The sequence below is a fragment of the Leopardus geoffroyi genome, chromosome X (genome assembly GCF_018350155.1).
Source record: "Leopardus geoffroyi isolate Oge1 chromosome X, O.geoffroyi_Oge1_pat1.0, whole genome shotgun sequence".
Taxonomy (NCBI): domain Eukaryota; kingdom Metazoa; phylum Chordata; class Mammalia; order Carnivora; family Felidae; genus Leopardus; species Leopardus geoffroyi.
In genome coordinates this window covers 83,191,967-83,207,350 of record NC_059343.1, presented here as the reverse complement: position 1 = coordinate 83,207,350, position 15,384 = coordinate 83,191,967, and the positions used below count along the sequence as shown (strand labels likewise).

Genomic DNA, 15,384 nt, shown 5'->3' with positions numbered 1-15,384 from the left:
GCACGAGATTTTCAGTGTGCTAGACAGAAAAAATATGCAGCCGAGAATCCTTTGTCCAGCAAGTCTGTCATTTAGAATAGAAGGAGAGATAAAGGTCTTCCCAAACAAACAAAAACTGAAGGAATTTGTCACCACTAAACCAGCCCTACAAGAGATCCTAAGGGGGACCCTGTGAGACAAAATACCAGAGACATCACTACAAGCATAAAACATACAGACATCACAATGACTCTAAACCCATATCTTTCTATAATAACACTGAATGTAAATGGATTAAATGCGCCAACCAAAAGACATAGGGTATCAGAATGGATAAAAAAACAAGACCCATCTATTTGCTGTCTACAAGAGACTCATTTTAGACCTGAGGACACCTTTAGATTGAGAGTGAGGGGATGGAGAAGTATTTATCATGCTACTGGAAGCCAAAAGAAAGCTGGAGTAGCCATACTTATATCAGACAAACTAGACTTTAAATTAAAGGCTGTAACAAGAGATGAAGAAGGACATTATATAATAGTTACAGGGTCTATCCATCAGGAAGAGCTAACAATTATAAATGTCTAAGCGCCGAATACCGGAGCCCCCAAATATATAAAACAACTAATCATAAACATAAGCAACCTTATTGATAAGAATGTGGTAATTGCAGGGGACTTTAACACCCCACTTACAGAAATGGATAGATCATCTAGACACACGGTCAATAAAGAAACAAGGGCCCTGAATGAGACATTGGATCAGATGGACTTGACAGATATATTTAGAACTCTGCATCCCAAAGCAACAGAATATACTTTCTTCTCGAGTGCACATGGAACATTCTCCAAGATAGATCATATACTGGGTCACAAAACAGCCCTCCATAAGTTTACCAGAATTGAAATTATACCATGCATACTTTCAGACCACAATGCTATGAAGCTTGAAATCAACCACAGAAAAAAGTCTGGAAAACCTCCAAAAGCATGGAGGTTAAAGAACACCCTACTAACGAATGAGTGGGTCAACCAGGCAATTAGAAAAGAAATAAAAAAATATATGGAAACAAACGAAAATGAAAATACAACAATCCAAACGCTTTGGGACACAGCGAAGGCAGTCCTGAGAGGAAAATACATTGCAATCCAGGCCTATCTCCAGAAACAAGAAAAATCCCAAATACAAAATCTAACAGCACACCTAAAGGAAATGGAAGCAGAACAGCAAAGGCAGCCTAAACCCAGCAGAAGAAGAGAAATAATAAAGATCAGAGCAGAAATAAACAATATAGAGTCTAAAAAAACTGTAGAGCAGATCAACGAAACCAAGAGTTGGTTTTTTGAAAAAATAAACAAAATTGACAAACCTCTAGCCAGGCTTCTCAAAAAGAAAAGGGAGATGACCCAAAGAGATAAAATCATGAATGAAAATGGAATTATTACAACCAATCCCTCAGAGATACAAACAATTATCAGGGAATACTATGAAAAATTATATGCCAACAAATTGGACAACCTGGAAGAAATGGACAAATTCCTGAACACCCACACTCTTCCAAAACTCAACCAGGAGGAAATAGAAAGCTTGAACAGACCCATAACCAGTGAAGAAATTGAATCGGTTATTAAAAATCTCCCAACAAATAAGAGTCCAGGACCAGATGGCTTCCCAGGGGAGTTCTACCAGACGTTTAAAGCAGAGATAATACCTATCCTTCTCAAGCTATTCCAAGAAATAGAAAGGGAAGGAAAACTTCCAGACTCATTCTATGAAGCCAGTATTACTTTGATTCCTAAACCAGATAGAGACCCAGTAAAAAAAGAGAACTACCGGCCAATATCCCTGATGAATACGGATGCAAAAATTCTCAATAAGATACTGGCAAATCGAATTCAACGGCATATAAAAAGAATTATTCACCATGATCAAGTGGGATTCATTCCTGGGATGCAGGGCTGGTTCAACATTCGCAAATCAATCAACGTGATACATCACATTAACAAAAAAAAAGAGAAGAACCATATGATCCTGTCAATCGATGCAGAAAAGGCCTTTGACAAAATCCAGCACCCTTTCTTAATAAAAACCCTTGAGAAAGTCGGGATAGAAGGAACATACTTAAAGATCATAAAAGCCATTTATGAAAAGCCCACAGCTAACATCATCCTCAACGGGGAAAAACTGAGAGCTTTTTCCCTGAGATCAGGAACACGACAGGGATGCCCACTCTCACCGCTGTTGTTTAACATAGTGCTGGAAGTTCTAGCATCAGCAATCAGACAACAAAAGGAAATCAAAGGCATCAAAATTGGCAAAGATGAAGTCAAGCTTTCACTCTTTGCAGATGACATGATATTATACATGGAAAATCCGATAGACTCCACCAAAAGTCTGCTAGAATTGATACATGAATTCAGCAAAGTTGCAGGATACAAAATCAATGTACAGAAATCAGTTGCATTCTTATACTCTAACAATGAAGCAACAGAAAGACAAATAAAGAAACTGATCCCATTCACAATTGCACCAAGAAGCATAAAATACCTAGGAATAAATCTAACCAAAGATGTAAAGGATCTGTATGCTGAAAACTATAGAAAGCTTACGAAGGAAATTGAAGAAGATTTAAAGAAATGGAAAGACATTCCCTGCTCATGGATTGGAAAAATAAATATTGTCAAAATGTCAATACTACCCAAAGCTATCTACACATTCAATGCAATCCCAATCAAAATTGCACGAGCATTCTTCTCGAAACTAGAACAAGCAATCCTAAAATTCATATGGAACCACAAAAGGCCCCGAATAGCCAAAGGAATTTTGAAGAAGAAGACCAAAGCAGGAGGCATCACAATCCCAGACTTTAGCCTCTACTACAAAGCTGTCATCATCAAGACAGCATGGTATTGGCACAAAAACAGACACATAGACCAATGGAATAGAATAGAAACCCCAGAACTAGACCCACAAACGTATGGTCAACTCATCTTTGACAAAGCAGGAAAAAACATCCAATGCAAAAAAGACAGCCTCTTTAACAAATGGTGCTGGGAGAACTGGACAGCAACATGCAGAAGGTTGAAACTAGACCACTTTCTCACACCATTCACAAAAATAAACTCAAAATGGATAAAGGACCTGAATGTGAGACAGGAAACCATCAAAACCTTAGAGGAGAAAGCAGGAAAAGACCTCTCTGACCTCAGCCGTAGCAATCTCTTACTCGACACATCCCCAAAGGCAAGGGAATTAAAAGCAAAAGTGAATTACTGGGACCTTATGAAGATAAAACGCTTCTGCACAGCAAAGGAAACAACCAACAAAACTAAAAGGCAACCAACGGAATGGGAAAAGATATTTGCAAATGACATATCGGACAAAGGGCTAGTATCCAGAATCTATAAAGAGCTCACCAAACTCCACACCCGAAAAACAAATAACCCAGTGAAGAAATGGGCAGAAAACATGAATAGACACTTCTCTAAAGAAGACATCCGGATGGCCAACAGGCACATGAAAAGATGTTCAGCATCGCTCCTTATCAGGGAAATACAAATCAAAACCACACTCAGGTATCACCTCACGCCAGTCAGAGTGGCCAAAATGAACAAATCAGGAGACCATAGATGCTGGCGAGGATGTGGAGAAACGGGAACCCTCTTGCCCTGTTGGTGGGAATGCAAATTGGTGCAGCCGCTCTGGAAAACAGTGTGGAGGTTCCTCAGAAAATTAAAAATAGACCTACCCTATGACCCAGCAATAGCACTGCTGGGAATTTATCCAAGGGATACAGGAGTACTGATGCATAGGGGCACTTGTACCCCAATGTTCATAGCAGCACTCTCAACAATAGCCAAATTATGGAAAGAGCCTAAATGTCCATCAACTGATGAATGGATAAAGAAATTGTGGTTTATATACACAATGGAATACTACGTGGCAATGAGAAAAAATGAAATATGGCCTTTTGTAGCAACGTGGATGGAACTGGAGAGTGTGATGCTAAGTGAAATAAGCCATACAGAGAAAGACAGATACCATATGGTTTCACTCTTATGTGGATCCTGAGAAACGTAACAGGAACCCATGGGGGAGGGGGAGGAAAAAAGGAAAAAAAAAAAAAAAAAAAAAAGAGGTTAGAGTGGGAGAGAGCCAAAGCATAAGAGACTATTAAAAACTGAGAACAAACTGAGGGTTGATGGGGGGTGGGAGGGAGGAGAGGGTGGGTGATGGATATTGAGGAGGGCACCTTTTGGGATGAGCACTGGGAGTTTTTTGGAAACCAATTTGGACAATAAATTTCATATATTATAAAAAAAAAATAAAATAAATAAATAAATAAATAAACATTAAAAAAAAAAAAAAAAAGATCTCAAACCAACAACTAAACCATATACCTCAAAGGAATTAGAAAAAGAATAGCAAATGAAACCCAGAGTCAAAAGATGGAAGAAAGTAATAAACATAGAGGATAGGAGAATAATAAAGAAAATCAATGAAACCAAAACTTAGTTCTTCAAAAGATCAAAAAACTTGACAAACTTGTGGCTAGATTAACTAAGAAAAAAAGAGAGAAGACTCAAATTACTAAAATCAAAAATGAAAATGGAAACCTTGCCAATTTCACAGAAATAAAAAGCATTATACAGGGATACAATGAACAATTGTAAACTAAACAAATAGAATAACCTAGGAGAAATGAAAACACTCATACAAACACACAACTTACCAAGACTGAATCATGAAAAAATATAAAATGTTCATAGACCTATTATTGAATTGGGGCACATAGGTGGTTCAGTTCGTTGAGCGTCTGACTCCTGATTTCAGCTCAGGTCATGATCCCAGGGTCATGGGATCAATCCCCAAATAGGGTTCCATGCTGAGTATGGAACCTGCTTAAGATTCTCTCTCTCTCTCTCTCTCTCTCTCTCTCTCCCCCCCCCCACCTTCCTTCCCTCTGCCCCTCTCCCTGACTCAGGCTTGCTGTCTCTCTTTCTCTAAAAATAAATAAATAAATAAATATTGAATAAGTAATCAAATACCTCCTCCCTCCAAAAAAAAAAAAAATAATAATAAATCACCCTGAACCAGATGGCTTCACTACTACTGAATTAACAGTAAAAGAATTACAGCAAATCTTCTCAAATTTTTCCCAAAAAATGGAGAAGGGAACACTTCCTAAAATTCCAGTAAGCCAGCATTACCCTGGTACCAAAGTCAGAGAAAGACAATGGAAGGAAAGAAAATTATTGTCAAGTATGTTTTATAATATTGATGCAAATTGATGATTCTCCAACAAAATGCTAAAAAAAACAAATTCAGCAGCATAATTTAATGAATTCTATATCATGGCCAATTGGTGTTTACTTCTGGAATTTAAGGGTGATTCAACATACAAAAATCATTTACTGCAACACACCACATTAACAAAATGAAGGCAAAAAACATATCATCTCAATTCATGTAGAAATAGCATTTAACAAAATTCAACACCCTTTCATCAAAACACTTGAGAATCCAGGAATAGAAGGAAACATCCTCAAGAGAATAAAGGCCATATATGAAAAGCCCACATCTAAACATCATATTCAATAGTCAAAGACTAAAACCTTTTTCTTTATGAATGACAAGTCAAGGATGTCCACATTCTCCAATTATATTTATTGTAGTATTAGAGGTTTCAGCTGTAACAACAAGTAAAGACAAAGAAATAAAAGGAACCTAAATTGTAATGGAAGAAATAAAATGATCTGTGCTCACATGGATGGCATATATGTAGAAAACCCCAAAGATTCTGCAAAAATATCTTAAAGCTAATATACAAATTCAGCAAAGTTGCAAGATTCAATATCAACACACAAAAATTGGTTGCCTTTCTATACAATAACAATGAACAATCTAAAAAATGAAGAGGTGGGGGCGCCTGGGTGGCTCAGTCGGTTAAGCGACCGACTTCGGCTCAGGTCATGATCTCACGGTCTGTGAGTTCGAGCCCCGCGTCAGGCTCTGGGCTGACCGCTCAGAGCCTGGAGGCTGTTTCAGATTCTGTGTCTCCCTCTCTCTCTGACCCTCCCCCGTTCATGCTCTGTCTCTCTCTGTCTCAAAAATAAATAAACGTTAAAAAAAATTTTAATAAAAAAAATAAATAAAAAATTAAGAGGGGCGCCTGGATGGCTCAGTCGGTTAAGAGTCTGACTTCTGATTGTGAGTTCAAGCCTTGCATCTGGCTCTCTGCTGTCAGCAAGAGCCGCTTGGATCCTCTGCCCATCCCTCCCTCTGCCCCAGCCCCCCCTCCACCTCCATGTGCTCTCTCTCTCTCTCTCTCTCTCAAAAATAAACATTAAAAAAAAAATGAAATAAAATAAAAAATAAATTACAAAAGCCATTTTATTTACAATAGCATCAAAAGAACACAATACATAAGAATACAATGAATTAGACCAAAGACCATACACTGAAAACTACAAAACATTGCTGAAACAAATTTAAAGATATAAATATATGGAAACACATCTCATGTTCATCAACTGTAAGATTTAACATTGCTAAGATTTCAACACTACACAGAATGATCTATTAGATCCACAGCTATCCCTATCAAAGTCCCAATGACATATTCTGCAAAAATAGAAAAATCTAGGGGCGCCTGGGTGGCGCAGTCGGTTGAGCGTCGGCCTTCAGCCAGGTCACGATCTCGCGGTCCGTGAGTTCGAGCCCCGCGTCGGGCTCTGGGCTGATGGCTCAGAGCCTGGAGCCTGTTTCCGATTCTTTGTCTCCCTCTCTCTCTGCCCCTCCCCCGTTCATGCTCTGTCTCTCTCTGTCCCAAAAATAAATAAACGTTGAAAAAAAAAAATTAAAAAAAAAAAAAAAAAAATAGAAAAATCTATCCTAAAATTCATATGGAATCTCAAGGGATCCCAAATAAACAAAATAATCTTAAAAAGAAAAGTAAGTTGGCACTCATTCCTCCTAATTTCAAAATAAAGGTATTCTGGCAGCAATTCCAATGTGTGTGTGGAGGGAGGGATTCCCACACCAATAAGAGATGCTTGGACACCAGCAGAGTGCCCTACAATTCACCTCAATTCTGACACTATCTACGTGGAAATAGGATCAGACCCCACAGGTTATGGGCTCAGTCCTACAAGACAGTACGCCCCTCACCTTTGAATGCCAGTCTCAAGTCCAGATTACCATATCTGCTTCCAACTGACAGGCTATATAGATGGGAGGTTCCAACAACTCCCTCCTTAAATTTGATTAATTTGCTAGAGCAGCTCACAGAACTCATAGAAACATTTTATTTATTGGATTACCATTTTTTCATAAAAGGATATAACTCATTAACAACCAGATGGAAGTAATGCATAGGGCAAAGTATGGGGAATGGGTGTAGAGCTTCCATGTGCTCTCCCAGTGCTCCAGTATCCCAGAATCTTCATGTGTTTGCCAATGCAGAAGCTCTCTGAGCTGTCTTTCTGGATGGTTTATTATGTAGGCATGATTGATTAAATTATTTGTCACTGGGACTGATTCAACTTCCAGGCCCTCTCCTCTTCCAGGAGGTAGGGGTGGGATGTGAGGGTAGGGGGTTGGACTGAAAGTTCCAACTTTCTACCACAGGGCTGGTTCCCCTGAAACCAGCCACCATCCTTAGGTGCTTTCTAAAAGTCACTTCATTAACATAAACCCAATTGTGATAAAAAAAAAAGTGCTTGTTATAAATAACATGACACCCATTTCATGTTAATGGCTCTTAAGTGGAGTTCAGGAACTGAGGACAAGAGACCAAGTACTATGACAAAAGATGCCCCCATTGCTCTTATCATTCAGGAAATTCCAAGAGTTTCTGGGAGCTGGGAGCCAGGAATCATGGATAAAGACCAAATATAGGAGCATCTGGGTGGGTTCAGTCGGTTGAGCATCCTGATTCTTGATTTGGGCTCAGATCATGAAGTCACAGTTGTGAGATCAAGCTCTGCATCAGGCTCCACACTGAGCTGAGTGTGAAGCCTGCTTGGGACTCTATCTCCCTCACCTCTGCCCTTCTCATGCATGCATGCACACTCTCTCCCTTTCTCTCTTTCAAAATAAATAAATATTACGGGTACTAGACCCATATCATATATATAATTTGCAAATACTTTCTCCTATGCGTTGAGTCATCTTTTTACTTTATTGATGGTATCATTTCAAACATGTCACTACTTTTAAAACCAAATTGAGTAAGCCTAATAGCTTTTCTCTAAAAAGTTCTAAAGGAAAATACATGGTATTCATTATATTAATTGCCAAACCTTGTTATTGATGTAATGGGGCCAATATTTGAATTACTCAAGATATCCATGCCATTGATTTATTGAATCCTTGCAACTCAAGGGTATACTTGTACATTTAGTTTTCGGGACAAAGATGCCAGAACAAAAGTATATATTTCAGAGAAATTTGATCAACCAAAATTGACATTTTGCTTCAATCACAATGGAAACCTATGTGTATATGCTTCTAGTTATGACTGGTAAACAAAACAGATATTTTATAGTCTGTGTAACAAAAAAGCTGGCTCCACTTTTTGATCTTTCACTATTGTCACCTTTTAAGTTTCACCTCTCCTTCTATTCTGCCTCACATATAAATAAGTTGATAATTTCCCCTTGTGTCCTTTCTCTTTAGAAAAGTTTAGTAATCTTACTGCTAAATCATCACTTATTACACTACTTTTTGATGACTTATATTAATGACTTATATAATTATCTGAACATAATCTCCACATAATTGAAACAATTAAAATACTAAAAGATCTTAGAACTCATAATAGTAAACTCTCACATTTATTAGCACTATAAGAATGCTTATTTTTCTTTGCATGTCTTAAGAATCTTAAGTTTGTGAAAAAAAATGTTTTTTTCAGACTTTTCCACAGCCCCCCAAAAGCTGCTAAGAAGCATTTAGCTTCTTAAAAAATTAAGTTGCATTTTGTTAAAGAGAAAATTCATTTTCCTCATCTGATTCTTTTCTGTGAGTTAATGGAGTTTTTATATTTTCTTCAATATTAGCAAAATTTAAATTAAAACAAAGTGATACCATTTTTCATCTATCAGATTGGCAGATATGTTTAAATATGTAAACAGTCAGAATTGTTGGTGGATGTATGGGGAACCAAGGACTCTCAAATGATATAATCCCTTTCTAAGGAGATTTCAAATGTCTATTAAAATGAAAAGTACCTATGACCCAGAAGACTACTCAGAATCACCCAGAGAAGCAAAAATGATACTGCAATACTATGAAATATGATACAGCACTAAGAGGAAAGAGATAGATATATGCTTACATGGAAAAATCTCTAAGACATACTACTGAAAAAAATGTTTCAGAATAATACATAAACTATGATAAAATTTAATACTTTAAAAATCCTCAGGATACTTGCATATCTTTGTTTGCAGGCAATGCATTGAAAAGTTCTAGAAATTGACAATTTGTGTTGCCTTTAGGAAGGGGAAAAGGATGGAAGTTGCATTCAAAGAAGTCTTTATGATGTTCATTTTTTGAAACTAGAATGTATTAAGATAATGCACATGTAAGGGTTTGTGGAATGAAATAAATACCTATCCTTTCCCCCTACCCATGCTCTAGATAACCTGAGTAAAAATTAATAAAGCAGGGAGTGATGTCAGCAAAACAGATGCATAGGGCTTCCTAGTGCTCAACCACCTCAGAAATACCAACTTGAATAACTATCCATGCACAAAAATACCTTCAAAGGAGCCAAGGATTCCACTTGAGAGATGACAGCACCTGGGTGAAGCACAGAAATAAGAAAAGATGTGTTGAGAAGGGTAGGAAAGATAGATTCACATTAATTCCATCACCTCTCCCCCAAGAAGCAGTATCCGAGGATGGAGAGAGAATGTGTTCCCACAGGAAATGGAGAATGAAGTGAGTTTCCAACTTCACCACAGACTCCCAAGTCAGACTGTCCCAGCACAAGGTCAACTCTTAAAGCCCTAGGTGTCTCTCTACAGGCTCCCTCAAATCCAGGACCTTAGTTCACTTCAGTGCCTACCAGCTCCACAGCTTTAGGCATCTCCCATGATACCAGGCTCCCCATTAGCTACTGCAAACACAGGCTCCTGGCTCATCCCAGTACCTATTGGCTCCAGCATGCCCAAGTGGCTCCCATGGCCCCAGACAGATCCTAGAGCATCAGGCTCCTGGGGGCTTCCCTAAGCCCAAGCCTCTGACTCATCCTGGTGTTTGCCAACTCCTGTGGCTTCGGGTGGCTTCTGTGGAACCTAGATCCCAGAGGGTTCTCATGAACTCAGACTTCTGGCTCACCCTGGCAATAATCAGCCCCAATTGTCTAGCGTGGCATCTGTGGGCCCATACTCATGGAAGGCTACTGCAAACCCAGGTTCTTGGCTTACCACAATGCTGGCTGACTCCTGAGGCCTGGAATGACTTTGTGGCCCAGGCACCCAGCACATCCTTGTGCTTGCCAGCTCCCACAGCCCCAGGTAGTTCCTGTCACCTAAGGAAACCAATTAGGTACTATGAATTCAGGCTCTCAGCTGGGCCCAACACCAGGCTGGATACTCCAGACCCAGTCTTTGACCCACCCCAGTTCCAGACCAGCCCCTGCAGACTTAACTCTAGGCAAGCTCCTATGGACCCAGGCTCTCAGCCTGCCCTAGCACCAGGCCAACCTCTGTGGTGCAGCCTCAAGGACAGCTCCCACATATCCAGGTGCCAGGGGCCTAGCCTGCCCCAGCACCAGATAAGCCACAATGGCGCCAGCCTTCAGGCTGGCTCCTATGAAACCAGGCTCACAGCTTTTCCCAGTATAGGACTGGTCCTTGTGTACTGAGACATCAGGCCCACTCCAGTGGTCCCTGGTGCCTATTAGGCCCCAGTGAACCTAGGCTCCAGGCCTGCCTCCTTGGATCCAGGTAACAGGCCAATCCCCATGTACACAAACATGATGCCTGCCCACTTCCTGACCAAGGCACCAGACCTGCCCACATAGAGTCCCGCAGAAAGCCCACCATGGACACCACTAGATGGCCTATCCAGAATCTCTGGATGGGTTGATTGGTGATGGGCTTTGTCTGTAGAAGCAGTCTATAAAGACCAGAAGAGATTCTAATTCCTCAAATGTGTAGGCACTAAATCAAGGCCACAAGGATCATGAATAATCAAGGAAACGTGACTTCCTCAAAGGAAACTAATAAAATTTCAATTATCCTACAGAAACAGATCTATGAACTGTCTGACAAAGAATTCAGAATAATCCTCTTAAATTCAGTGAGTTATATGAAAACACAGACAAGTAAATGAAATTAGAGAAAAATGCAAAAACAAAATGAGAAGTTCAATAAAGATACAGAAACCATTAAAAACCAAATAGAAATCCTAGAGTTGAAGAAAACATTGAATGAACTGAAGAATTCAAAACAGGGCTTCAACAGAAGACTCAACCAAGGAGAATTAGTGAACAAGAAGACATTTGAAGGTCATTTGAAATCTTTCAGTAAAAAGAGCAAAACAAAAGTATAATGAAATAGAGTGAAGAAATACTACATGAATTAGGGGATAGCATTAAAAGAAAAAAAAAATCTGCATTATTGGAATCCCATGAAAAGAGAGGGAGAAAGGAGAATAAATCTAATTGAAAGAAACAATGGCTTTGGGGTGCCTGGGTGGCTCACTTGGTTAAGCATCTGACTTTGGTTCAGGTCATTACCTCCTGGTTTGTGACTTCTAGCCTCACTCTGTGTTGTGCTGACAGCTCAGAGCCTGGAGCCTGCTTCGGATTCTGTGTCTCCCTCTCTCTCTGCCCCTCCCCTGCTTGTGCTCTGTCTCTGTCTCTGTCTCTCTCTCTCAAAAGTAAATAAACAAATAAATAAATAAATATTTGTAAATAAATTGAAAAAATAAAGAAACAATGGCTAAGAAGCTGCCAAATTTGGGAAGAGATTTGGACATACAATTTCATGAAGGTCATAGATAACCCAATTTTCAACCTAAAACAAGCTTTTCTAAGATATGTTATAATAAAATTGTCTCAAATTCAAGGGCACTTTGTCATTGTCAAAGACAAAAAGAAAATCTTTTTTTTATTCTTTTAGAAATAGAGCAGGGGAGAGGGGCAGAAGGAGAGAGAAAATCCCAAACAGGCTCCATACTCAGCATGGAGCATAACATGGGGCTCAATCCTATGACTCTGGGATCATGACCTGAGGCAAAATCAAGAGTCAGACACTCAACCAATTGAGCCATCCAGCTGCCCTGACAAAGACAGAATCTTAAAAGCAGCAAAGATAAGATTGTAACTTACAAGGGAACCTCCATAATGCTACCAGTGGATTTCTCAGTGGAAATCTTACAAACCAAGAGAGAGTGGGGTGATATATTCAAAGTGCTGAAAGAAAAAAAAAAACTGCCAACCAAGAATACATTACCCAGCAAAGTTGTCTTTCATAAATGAGAGATAAATAATTTTCCAAAAAAACAAAAGCTGAGGCAATTCATCACCACTAGACCTGCCTTACAAGAAATGATGAAAGGAGTTCTTTAAGCTGAAGACAACAAGAGGAAACCCTGAAAATTCACAAATAAATGGAAATTAAGCAACATACTCTTGAACAACCAATGGATCAAAGGTAAAACCAAAAGGGAAACTTAAAAATATCTTCAAACAAATGAAAGTGGACACACAATATACCAAAACTTGTGGGATGCAACAAAAGCCTGTCTAAGAGGGAGACTTGTAACAGTAAACCACTGTGCATATAGTGGTAGGGTAAACGTTCAGTCACTATGGAAAACAGTATGGAAGTTCCTCAAAAAATTAAAAATATAGCTACCATATGACCTAGTAATCCCACTTCCAGATATATATCTGAAGGAAATGAAATCACTATGCCAAAAGAGATATCGTTACCTCCATATTCATTGGAGCATTATTAACAATAGCTAAGACATGGAGACAACCTAAGTGTCCATTGACAGATGAATGGATAATTAAAATGTGGTGTATATACAACAGAATATAATTCATCCATAAAAATGGAAATCCTGCCTCGGGGTACAATAACAATGGGCCTTGAAGGCTTTATATCATGTGAAATGAGCCAGACAAAGACAAATACTCTATGTTCTCACTTATATGTGGAATATAAGAAAACAACTAATAGAAATAGAAAGTAATATGGTGGTTGCCAGGGGCTGGGAGTGGATGAGATGAGGAGATGTTGGTCAAAGGGTACAAACTTCCAGCTATAAGATGAATAAGTCCTGGTAATCTTGGTAATCTAATGTACAGCATTGTGACTATATTTAACAATACTGTATTGTATACATGAAAGTTATTAAGACAGTAAATCTTAAATGTTACCACCACAGGAAAAAAAAAAAAAACTGGTTATCACGTAAGGGAATGGTGGTGTTAACTAACCTTACTGTGATAATCATCTTACAATATATATGTGTATCAAATCATGATGTTGTACAACTTAAATTTACATGTGATATGTCAATAATATCTCTGTAAAACTGGGGAATAAAAGAATCTTTGCTACTGATAAATCTGATACAGACAAATATGACAGTAGTGTTCCTAAAAATAAATCCTAGAATTTGCTACAATATCCCACCCAGTTAGAAACTGCAGTCCTATTTCAATCTACACATAAACCCTTTATTATGTAAAACCAAAGTAGGACACAGCACAGGCCTCTGTGAGAAGGTAAAATTTCAAGAGAAAGGGAAGATGCAAAGAAAAGAATGAGTAAGGACGAGGGCAGAGAAATGTCAGAGTTGTCATTCTAATGAAGTTTCCACCACTTGGAAGATACATAAAAAGTGGAAAAATAGTATTAATCTCTAACAGTATGTTTAAATAAAATATTTTTAAAATTAAATTGTCTGTTTTCTTTTGGGAAGACGAGGGATTTGGTGATTTTGACTGCAGTTTCAATACAGACTAGAGAAAGAAACTAGATTGCAATTGTGTGAGGACTGAGTAGAAGAAAGTAGAAAAATCATGTAAAAATGTAGAAAAAACTGTTGTGAAAGGGTAGACAAAGATAGGGTGGTAAGTGGAAACGTGTGTGGAGTTAAGAGTTAAGAAAAGATAAATTTTCCCATGCAGATACAGAGGAACCTATAGATAGAATGGGATTAAAAATAGAGCAGATGTGTGGATGGTTCATTCAGTTGAGCATCCAACTTCAGTTCAGGTCATGATCTCATGGCTTGTGAGTTTGAGCCCCACATTGGGTTTGCTGCTATCAGTGCAGAGCCCACTTCAGGTCCTCTGTCTTCCTCTCTCTTTGCCCTTCCCCCATTCAAACACACACACACACACACACACACACACACACTCTCTCTCTCTCTCTCTCTCTCTCTCTCTCTCTCTCTCAAAAATAAATAAACATTTAAAAAAATGAGCAGAGATATCAGGAAGGCAAAATCTCTAAGAAGCGAACATTAACAGAATTGAGAGGAGAAATAGTTCTATAGTAATAGTTGGAGAGTTCAAACATCACACTCAGTGGATAGAACATTTGGTCAGAACATCAAAAAGAAAACAGGGGATTTCAGCAGTGTCATAAATCAACTATACCTGGGGCACCCGGGTGGCTCAGTCGGTTGGGTGACTTTGGCTCAGGTCATGATCTCATAGTTCATGAGTTCGAGTCCCACGTCAGGCTCTGTGCTGACAACTCAGAGCCTAGAGCCTGCTTCAGATTCTGTGTCTCCCTCTCTCTCTGCTACTCCCCTGCTCACACTCTGTCTCTCTCACTCTCAAAAATAAACATTAATTTTTTTTTAAATAAAAATAAATAAATCAACTAGACCTCTGTAGAATAATCCACCAATCAACAGCAGGATACACATTTTTCTCAAATGCACAGGGAGCATTCTCCAGACATGTTAGGACACAAAACATGTCTTAATAAACATATGATGATTGAAATCATATGAAGTATCTTCACGACCACAACAGATGAAGATGAGAACCAATTCCAGTGGAAAATTGGAAAATTAACCAATGTGGAAATTAAACAACAGACTCTTAAACAGCCAATTTGGTCAAAGAAGAAGTCACAAGGGAAATCATAAAATACTTAGAGATGAATGAAAATGAAAAAACTATTATAGGAAATCTTAAGGGATGCAACAAGACAGTGTTCACAGGGGAATTTATAACTATAAATGTCTGTATTAAAAAAAGAAAACTCTTAAATCAATTACCTAGCTTTACATCTTGAGAAACTAGGAAAAGAAGACAAAACTCAAACCTAGCAGAAGGAAGGAAATAATGAAGATTAGAGTGGAGATAAGCGAAATAGAGAATAGAAAAATAGTAGAGACAATCAATAAAAACAAATG

General features: G+C 38.6%; 1 protein-coding gene across 8 annotated transcripts in view; it reads right to left on the bottom strand.

Annotated features, from left to right (window-relative positions):
* The window catches only part of GPRASP1 (G protein-coupled receptor associated sorting protein 1), a 49,662-nt gene that overhangs the window by 23,114 nt on the left and 11,164 nt on the right, over positions 1-15,384 (bottom strand). For 7 of the 8 annotated variants that reach the window (XM_045473293.1, XM_045473290.1, XM_045473291.1 and 4 more), the window contains one exon: positions 9,746-9,786. The gene's annotated coding sequence lies outside the window, so the exon portion shown is untranslated. Of the gene's footprint in view, positions 1-9,745; positions 9,787-10,415; positions 10,597-15,384 lie in introns of those variants that run through there. The other variant, XM_045473296.1, reaches the window with a different exon arrangement.